Below are 10481 nucleotides of genomic sequence, written 5' to 3' on the forward strand. Positions count from 1 at the left end.
CAGTCTGCTGGTCGTCTTGGTGAATATGATGCGTGACCACTGAACTCGTTACTTCTTGTTCAAACGATACTATTTGTCTTCAGGCTACAAATCAGGAAGCCACAGTATGATGTGTATGCACTGTGGATTTTATTATCCATGTAAAATTACAACGAGTACACAAAAGCGTTCATAAAAGACCGCTTTGTCGTTGATTGCATGCTCACCTGGAACCAAAGCCACTTAAGATTTATATTACCATTTAACAGCATGCCATAATTTCAGTGCAGGTCTATGTTTGCTCAAACTGACCAAAATATCCAATGATGCACAAGAAAACAAATTTAGTACATGCTATACATTATCTCCAATGTCCATGTCATGTTTACTGTCAATGTCACTCTTTTGGTTTCTCTTCACACCATGGTCAAAAACAGTTTTTAGCTCCAAGGCTTTAAAACTGCTCGTTGCAAATTGAAATGACATTAATGAAAAAAATTGCTGGCTAAACTAATTTCTCCTGAGAATGCACAAACGTACCTATTTGTATGTCTGTCCAGGCTGCCTCTAATGTGTAAGACAAGTATAGATGTGGCAAGAACAATAATTACAGATGAGAAAGCTTTCCAAAACAATCTCTGTTTCCCGGAAAAGAAAAAAAAAAAAACATAATTAACCCTGTATTGAGTGAGAATTACGTCAATTTCCCTGCTTTTCCCAGAACAACAGTGGTTCAGGGTGCTCACTTAAAAAAATAATTATTATTTTCTCCAATATACAACAGTCCTTGTAAACTGTTATTTGTTTTGAAATAAACACTAATGCAGCCATAATATTATGACAAATAACAAAAGCAAATGAGATCCATTCCAAGTGAGGTACCATATTTAACTGCCTTTCCAAATAGTATAATGCTCAGTTAGATTTTTCTTCTGCCTGTGAAGAGTCCATTTATGGAGTCTTGAGCTTAAATAACATGAGCTGTCGATAGTTGGAAAAACCAAGTGATGAAAAATCAATCCCAACCTTTGCACAAACATTGGTTATAGCCAATAAAATTTTGAATCCAATTTATTTATTTTTTTTGAGTGAAATTTCATTCGGACTGCCTTGGAGAGTAAATAAAACACGGGTGTTCTAAGCAACAGAAGATAAATGAGTGTCTTGAGGAGGGAAACGAGTTGATGATAGATATGAGAGTTGTAAAGAAAGACCTTAAGACAAACTATCAGGCAATCCTCCAAAACTTCTTTGTGAAAGTTCTCTGGATTGTGAGACAAACAATAACATCAAATATTCAAAAAAGAAAGATGTGCTCATGATCCCAACATACAAGCTCATCCGAGAAACAACCTGGAAGTAACGTCACGTATGGCCGTGTGCTTGCGGCGCTTCTTCTCGGACAGCCTCATTCATCTTCATCAACATCATGAAGGCAGCAGTTCAGATAGTAACACAAAATAAACTGCGAAAACAGCACGAGTTCATCACGGGCAATAAATACTGTACATGGAACAGACAGCCCAAGTCAGTCTTAAAACGCGGACACATAGATCATAGATCTGCAAATCACACTCCAGGGACTGAAAAAACAAACAACCGAAAGTTTGTGGTGAAAAGCATCACAAGAAGAATGCAAAGGTTTGGTGGTGTGAAATCGTCCTTCATTAGCCTTAGGGTTGATAGATTATTTTGATCCTATGCTTATGTTGAAATGTAACCTGTAATAATTAACCAAACGTGTCCTGTCTTAACAAACTAGTAAAACAAAGTGCTAAGATCCCTTGAACTGATTGACCAGCTGCAGAGGAAGCAATCAAAGTTGTTCTGTTTACACAACATCGTAAAGCACCCCCTGCTGTGATTCTCCGAGAGGCCCGGGGTTCACCCCCACCTTGGGCACTCTCACCCCTACCCTACTTCTCTCAATAAAAATGCTCTTGCAAGAGGCCTAAGTCAGACTTCGTTCGATCATCGTTGTGCGCACAGTGACAAATGACTTCTCCACTTGCAAGTGCTTAAAGTGCATACTGTCTCCCGTGTAGTTCTTGCAAAATAAGTTAGAGTGAGCACCACTCTAACAATGTCCTTGCTCCCTAACTGTGGTTGATGTTTTGGATTCTGAGGCTAGTTAAACATTCCTGGGCCACAGTTGACCTCAAGTGGGTGCTTATTAACTTGTTCTTTGTAAAGAACTCTCTTCTAAGAGAAATACAATTTTCAATTTTTTTTTACAAATCACGCATTGCCAAATGACGGTCAATACATGTCAATTTTTGTATTGACACGAGGTTATAATCTGTGTCTGGAGTGGCGCAGCATGACAACTTCTCAACGGCAAACAAGCATGGGAGCTAACCAAGCAGAAAATTGCATCTTGTTTCTTAATACTATAACCACCCCCCATGTATTTTTTTTCCCTTCAAGTAATCAGTACACCACATGCTCACACTGCCTTCCAGAAACAAAACCGAGCAAGAGGTACATGTCAGATGAGAGAAGAAAATAAAGTGACTCCCGCATGAGGTCGTATTAACATGAAATAGACTGATGCTTGAGCGAGTTGAGCCGGAGGCGACGTTTCCCCTGCTCCTAACCCAATGGAGGTGATCTTCTGCATCAATTATTCACACACCGAGCGAGCGACTTCTCTCTCCATTTGTTCAACTGCTTGATATGTTTGCTTAAGATGGACATTGTTGCTATCATCCCTTCCAGCAAGCAGCAAATAGGGAGAAATCGAAGGATGAAAGTGTGAATGTCATTCTGAGTTGAGCCTTCGGCAGTTGGATGCAAGTAAGAAGCTGGAGCGTAACCAGGCTGATTTTGGAGGAAAGGTAGAGAATATTCTGATCCTGGACTACTTGGCTACATATTGAGAAAAACATGTTCTGGGCTCTTTTGTTATCATTTGGATTGTCTGTCTCTCATCTGTTTGTCATCAATTTCCCTCCTGCTGCCACATCCAGGGATGGTGTCTGAAGTTTTGAAATAATTTTTAGCATTGCATTCACAGCAGGAAAATTAGGATTCTTGGAAATGATCTAGCCCTCACTTTTAAATTTCTTGTCTACAAGTTTCTTTGGAATTACCTGAGATAACACTCGCCTTGGCAGACCGCTTATTGATTTTATAAATAGATGATTTTGTTCAGACAATAAAAATGTAAGTTGTTACCTGCTGACTGATTGCCTTCAAGCTTGAAGACACATGATGCTAATGAGAGGATAAACCTCAGTTTAACTTATACGTATGGTCAGATTGATTTCCACTGTTCCTTGGGGTACCATCATTTTTGTCCATTTCAATGAGTTTTTTTTTTTATTTGTTGAACCAAAATTCAAAAACAATGTGATTTTCATTGGTTAAATTTTATTAAATTTTTAGGGTAGCAGATAAACCGCATGGAGCCTATCCCATCAAGAAGCAGGCTTCATCCCACACTTGTTGCCAGGCAATCTCAAAACGTATGTGGACAAAGAAACATTCACACTCACATTCACATATTTGAAGGATTTATTCTTCAGTTAGAAACTCACAACTGACTTCTTGACAGCGGATGTGCTAATGCGTAATGTTCTTCCTGGAATAAAAAATTACCTTCAATTCATTCATTCTTAGCACAGTCCAAGGCTTTTCTGGGTGTTAAAAAGTCTCAAATGAAGCCTGGGATCAACATTTCTACCTTTTGTTGGCATATTATTAAATAAGGGATCAGACAACCCGCCTCTGGCCAACACTCCCGTCCGTCCCTTGATAAAATATCCACCAATGTATTCTATTCTATGATGAAACTGATGTAACTTTTTTTTTTAATTATTGTAGATTTTCCATGAAGATCATAGGGCTTTAAAAAAAACTTGTGTGTTGAGACCCTGATTCAGTGAAGCAATATCTTTCCAAGGCTCAGCGAAGTGATGCTTTGTTATGCTGAATTCGTGACAATCTAGGACCCAAAAAATATTCGGCTACTGATGTGGCAAAAAATATTTTCCAACAACAAATCCTGAGGGACGAGGATAAGAGCCCAATTACGTTCGCTCCAATCACTAATATTAGTGGCAATTTTTCATAGCTCAGATTGGAGTGATTTTGCTGAAAATTGTCATGGATATTTTGCAGCTGATGCAGTAACTCAGTCTCAGAAACAACTTATCTGTGACTCACATCATAATTAATTTATATCTCTGTGAAACGTAGACCATGAGGAAACAACATCTAATCTCTCCAAACAATTCTACTCTCTTAGGGTAATCTCCTTAAATCCTTGAGGGAAACTCAAGCTTTTTGATGTTGTGGTGAAATGCAGACCTTGATTTCACATTCATCTGTTGTTTTAAAAGTAGAAAATGTAGATTTATGTGTGTGGACAGTAAATATTGCAAGTTTACTGCAACATCTTTGTCAGCAAAAGCAAAACATGATCAATAACATAAAACAAACTTGCTACACACACATTTTCACCAGCTAATATGTCAAAGTATGGATTTTTCTATTTTTAGTCAAATATCACTGTCTGAACAAGAATGCTATGGCACTGATAAAAAAAAAAAATGTGATGCAGCCTTTTTCTGACAGCATGAAACAGGATATTTGTACTTCTGGAACACGTTAGGTAATACAATTTTCACCAAAACAGAAAAGATGTTTGCAATCATAAATTGACATCAAAGCACTAAAATGAATATATTTTTTTAGAGGCTTCACCAATTTCAATGTACTCCAAGGCAATCTTTTAGAACAAATCAATCAAAAGCAACCAACAAGAGGATGAGAATTTTTTTAGGATCCGTATCCAAACTCATAGCTGGGATGCACATAAAAGATTATTTGCTAAAACGTTGTTAGATTGTTAAAAGGACTTTTTTTTCTTATGTTTTAGAAATTGTTTGGCAAAGTCTCGAGTTGTTTTACAGTAACCTGTGTTGGTGATTCCATGATGTCACAATTTAAGATACGAAATGGACCCGCCATAATTGATTATGTAAATTCAACCCCTAAGACCAGATCAATGGAGGCAAGATTGATTGGCAATAGGTTGATTTGCAACTTAATAAAGACACTGAGCCTTAAATCGTCACACGTGATATATAACAACTAAATTCTCCCGTTTATTTTGATCGGTGGCCTATTAGTATTTAGAAAAAGAATGCAATTCATCCTATCATGAAAGTCTTGCTGTTTAAAGTGTGCGATCATACTGCTATTAGCATGACCATTAGAGTGAGAAATGCTTGATGGGATGCATTCTACACATTAACATTGACTCCCAACAACCTGAATACGCAAAGCGCTTTTCCCGCATGGGAAGGATGATGTAGCAGAGCCCCTTTACAAAGATGAATTTCACACTTCATTATTGCTGGATTTGCATTCATGACACCATCTGACAGCGATAATTTACTCCTTACTATTAGTCGGAGCACTGCGTATTCTGCTGGACAGTGCAGCTAAGGTCTGATTGACTCACTGATATTTCAATATATATTCCACAACAGTGTAGATGCCCATTTAACGTGTTCTTGTGTTCATTTCAAGTTCTGCGATTAGCTTCAATCTAATACATGTTCTCATAAGACAAAAGGTTGCACTGATAACATTCAAATGGAATCCAGTTGAACACAGACTTCTCATAAATCCTCAGGATCAAAAGCAGAATTCTGCATCTGGATCAAAATAATTTTTTTTATCTATTTGGACTCGGCTCATAACCAAGCCACGATATTTGTCTTCATGGAGTCAATTTTTACCCCTTAAAAAGTCCATCGGCCCTCGATGACACTGGATGTCTAGGCGGCTCTCAACAATTTCATGCTCCTCCTTGCCACGATGCACAGCACTGCACTAAAATGGACCAATCATAACGTTTTCCTTATACAGACGAGAGCGTAGCAGCTCACACTGTTGTTGCTGCTGGTCGAGTAACGTTTGTTGTGCACTGAATAAGAACCCACCAAAGGCAATCCTCTTAGCTTGGGAGATGATTATTCCTCCTACAGAAACACATGCTGTCAGATTCAGGCAATAAGAACATCACGATTCAGAATATCCAAGCATCACTTTGATGGAATTCCTTGGTGTGCACAATATAATCAACAGCTCTTCAGTCGGATTACTGTATGTTCTCATGACATAATAATTTAACATACACCAAGGTTAACATACACCAGTTGGAAATAAAATGACATTACATTTCTTAATGTTTCTCAATCAATTGTGATGTATATTTGATTAAAAAAAAGGCCTGAAACCACCATCGTTTTTCAAATGATATCATTAAAAAGAAAAATTTAAAATGATCATACGTATCAGTTCATACACTCTTATGTGCTTAATCGAATAGAGTGGAATAATACTGGGACAACAGTGTTTCCTCCCGAGGCCCCACCTCGGCTTACTTTAACCATCTGTCGTGAAGTTCGGTAACCGCGGTTAAATATTCAAGTTTCTGCTCGGAGCTAATTTGTTTAAACAGAAGCATGAGCTCCTCAGTGGTGCAGCTGGTCCATCTGTCCAGCAGGCAGGTAACGTCTGGGAAAGGGCACTAATCACCACAACATTTACACTGCTTACAGTCACCATTTATTATGATCCATCAGGGCTTGGCTGCTAATGTGCAGTTAGTGCTCGCTAAACATACGAGCCAAGAATCTACACCCCGGGTAATTTAAACACCAAAGTAGATCGCAACAATACAGTTCTAAAGTATTTGAGTTTCTAGGATTTCTCCTTTGAACATCACAACAATGGATTAGAAATAAAACGATTGATTTGGGATTTTTATTCGAAAATAATCTGTCCAAATTATCACATTTCCATAGATAAAACTAAAGCAAAAAACTATATTAATATTTTCTGCACATTAAAGCATAATGATTATACTATATGATTTCTGAATAAGTAATACTGAAATCAAATATAATGCCTACAATAGATCCCCAATAATTTGGAGAGGGTCCCTGAGCACAATCACAAGCCATTTGAGAGGATCTAATCCATAAAAATCCAATCCATAGAAGAAATCAAATCATGCATTCCTCTTTTCCATTCTGTCTCGAAAGGCATGAGCAAACTCAAGCAATTAGCGTCCATTTGTTGTAGTATTGGCTCATTGGAATTCAGTTCAGTCTCAGGTCAGAAGGATGAGACCTTTTATTCAGCCACTGTAAGACGCTGATACCAGGAAGACCTTCTATGGCTATGTAATGAGGCAGGAAAAGACACTTTGAGTACTTGTGGGAGAATCACCGGAAGAATATGAAACCTTTCCTTTTATCGACAACAGCAAAAAAAAATGCAACAAAAAGAAATGCATTGTATGAGGTTTAATTATAGAGTAGGTTATTTATCTATTTATTTATTTATTTATTTGCTCCGTTAAATACAGTACTTCCATGCGCTTGGTATTGATTTTGTGGTGTGGCTACAATGACACGCTGAGATGTGATGAGAATATTGCAGTGGTCGTTTGCTAATGGGAGAAACCAATGGCCTGCTCACTTCTTTGTATAATTGGTTTATGATTTACGGAATCCTGTGACTCAATAACGCTGTTTAATGGAAAAGCTAGCGCTTGGATCAGCACTGCGGTCAACTTTGATGTGCCAAAGCAGTTTCATTGCAACTTGAGTGCATAGTTTTTGGTTCGGGCCTTTATTGATTTACTGCGGCCACTTCTCCATTAAAACTCAATTTGAAAAACTGCCACGTGTCCCTCATGTTCTTTGGGCAGGCTGCATTGTGATTCGCTTATTCAAGGTCAATACGAGCGTCGTCAAAGTAAACAGTGTTGCTATGTGATGTTCAAATCCAACAACGTGCAAATATTGTCCATCAGCAGCCAAATTAGGAAGGCCGTGGGTGAGGTATCACAATTATGCAGATTTTGAATGCATTAAATAGGGAAATGCACACTCATTGTGATATCTTATTGCGAGCTCAGTTAAAATAATGATCCTTGTGCACAAACAATGATACATTTAAAGTGCTCGTGGGAAGAAGAAAAAACCTACTGAGTTACTGAAACCTGTTTTGCAGAGCAGATAAATATCTGGAAGATTTCCATAGAAACCGCAGCTCAGCCAGATTAGCCAAAATGATGGGTCACCCAGGATTGAAGCTGAACCAGAGCCTGGTTTATTACAGTCCATGACTCTTGGCTCTGCCAAGCCATTAGACACCAACTTGTCAATTGGGTCGTTATTTTCTTTGGACTCCCAGAGAAAGGGTGGGATCTATAAACACACACAGACAAGGTTGTGAACTCGTTTGATGACTTTATTGAGCCATCAGTAAGGAGAGATTAAATTTTCTCCCGTGACTGAAATGCAGACATTTGATATTTGTTTGCGTCATCTAGAGGAAAACTCAGAGCAATTCATAAGCACCTCACTACTGACCTTCAAACATTTTCTTGCTGTTTATCAAAAGTTGCTCTTTTTTAACTTTTAGCAAATCAAACTTGGAGGTGATGTTTCTTTGAAGATGATTTATTTATTTGTGTGTGTGTGTGTGCGTGTGTGTTATCTGGGCTTGTTCTAGATGTCTACATGGTCACAATATGTCTCTATTCACGTTTTTGGCTTGAGGAGGAGGCAGAGCCAGATGAGTGGGCTGAATGAAATTAGCCCGTTTCCTTAATTGATTTAAATTATCTTCTCACATTCCCAATATGCGGCTTTGGTAAACAGGAAGGAAGAGAGAACCACCATTAAATGGGTAGGAAATGTGAGGCTTCAGGAGGATTTAAAAAGATCCACAAAAGTGGAGAGCAGAAAATAATTCCATCTCATACGAAGACATTGGTAATTATTTATAACCACTGCAAAATCCAACCATGCAGATCCCACTGTTTTCCCTTTTGGCTAAATTGTGTAAATGTTATCTGGCTGTTCTAGCGGCAAGAACACTGGATGAAAAGAATTTTTGCAAGATTTTTGGGATAAATTTGATGGATGAGTTGTCAATTTTCGGTTTACATATAAATATCTCAAAGCTCCTCAACCCCTCAGATTTTTTTACAACTATAAGAATGCAAGTATACCCACCACAATCATTATTATAACCATCAGAATAATAATCTCTGCTACTCCCAGAGGTAGAGACATAATAGAAGATTACACATTCTAAACTGAGCTAAGAGCTCATGTATGAACATCAGTTCAGAGTTATACAGCAATTTTCTGCGACCTGTCACTTCTTATTTGCACCCTCACAAATATCAGATTAGGCCTGTACAATTCAATTGAGGCAGACTGTTCCTTCACAGTATTCTTTGCCATTGTACACAGATTCAGGAGGGAATATTAGATTTTACTTTACAAATTTCACAGTTGCTTCAGTCTGATGTCAGGAGAGAAAAAAACACCGCATACAAGAATAATTATGATTTGAACAGCAGACATTGATAACAATAGAGTCATATAAAAGTGAATTAGAAAAAAAAGAAAAAGTGATATCAACAAATTGAAAAATGCAGTATAAAACGTTTAACGACCTTTAGCAATCATCCATTTAAATTTGCAGGCAAGATGCAATTAGAGGACAGAATCTTTCCCTTGGGTCAGACATTAGGCTGTCATCTTTATTCTACTCACAACATTTCCAAAGTCCTCACAGACAGTTATGGCACATTCAGATGGATTTAAGAAGGCACACTTCCACCAAGGATACTGTGTAAGCTGAAATGGCACTGGGCCATATTCATCCTCACAGACCGAAAATGCATTCTCATCTTTTGACGAGACACATTCAGCTAATGGCTTCCAGTCACTCTGATTGTGCAGCAAAGTGCCACAGTGGGCGAGTGCCACCTGTTTTCAAGCAGTACGATCCTGCCAAGATAACCTGCCTTTTGGCCTTTTCCTTCTTGACTGGGCTAAACAGGTGAACAATTTACCTGCTGAGTTGCTAAGCATTTGGGCAAAAACTTTATAAATAAAGTTGTATTGTATTATATTGTATGGTATTGCATTGTATCTTATCGTATCGCATCACATTGTATTGTATTGTGTTATTTATTCTCATCTTTCACGAGTCTTGCACAAATTTATTCTCCATCTTCTCCTGTCGATCACATGATCAAATGCTTGTACTGTCAAAATCACCTATTCCATTGAAAATAATAATAAATTACAGCCCTATAGCATAGGCCAGTAAACGCAGCCCAAGCATCTTTATGCTTCATTTCCTCCGTGACATTTTGATAAGTCAGTGGCGCACTCAATGAAGTGCACACAATCACCTAATAATAAGCTTCCAACATTCTAAGTTGCATTCCATTAAATCACTTTGACTCATTAGTTTCCTCCAACATGCACCTCTGAGAGGCACAGCCTTTTATTCCTTTTATATTATAATGAGACACTCTCTGTTTTATCAATGGACTGGCTCAATGAATAAATATAGAATTGTAGGATAAAATTAAATATGAGTACATATAGGATAAAACTCATGCATTCATTTTTTTGAAGTTCTGCTGAGCCTTGACAACTGAGACAGAA

The sequence above is a fragment of the Syngnathus leptorhynchus genome, chromosome 13 (assembly GCF_054491065.1).
Source record: "Syngnathus leptorhynchus isolate UIUO chromosome 13, UIUO_Slep, whole genome shotgun sequence".
In the NCBI taxonomy this organism is placed as follows: Eukaryota; Metazoa; Chordata; class Actinopteri; order Syngnathiformes; family Syngnathidae; genus Syngnathus; species Syngnathus leptorhynchus.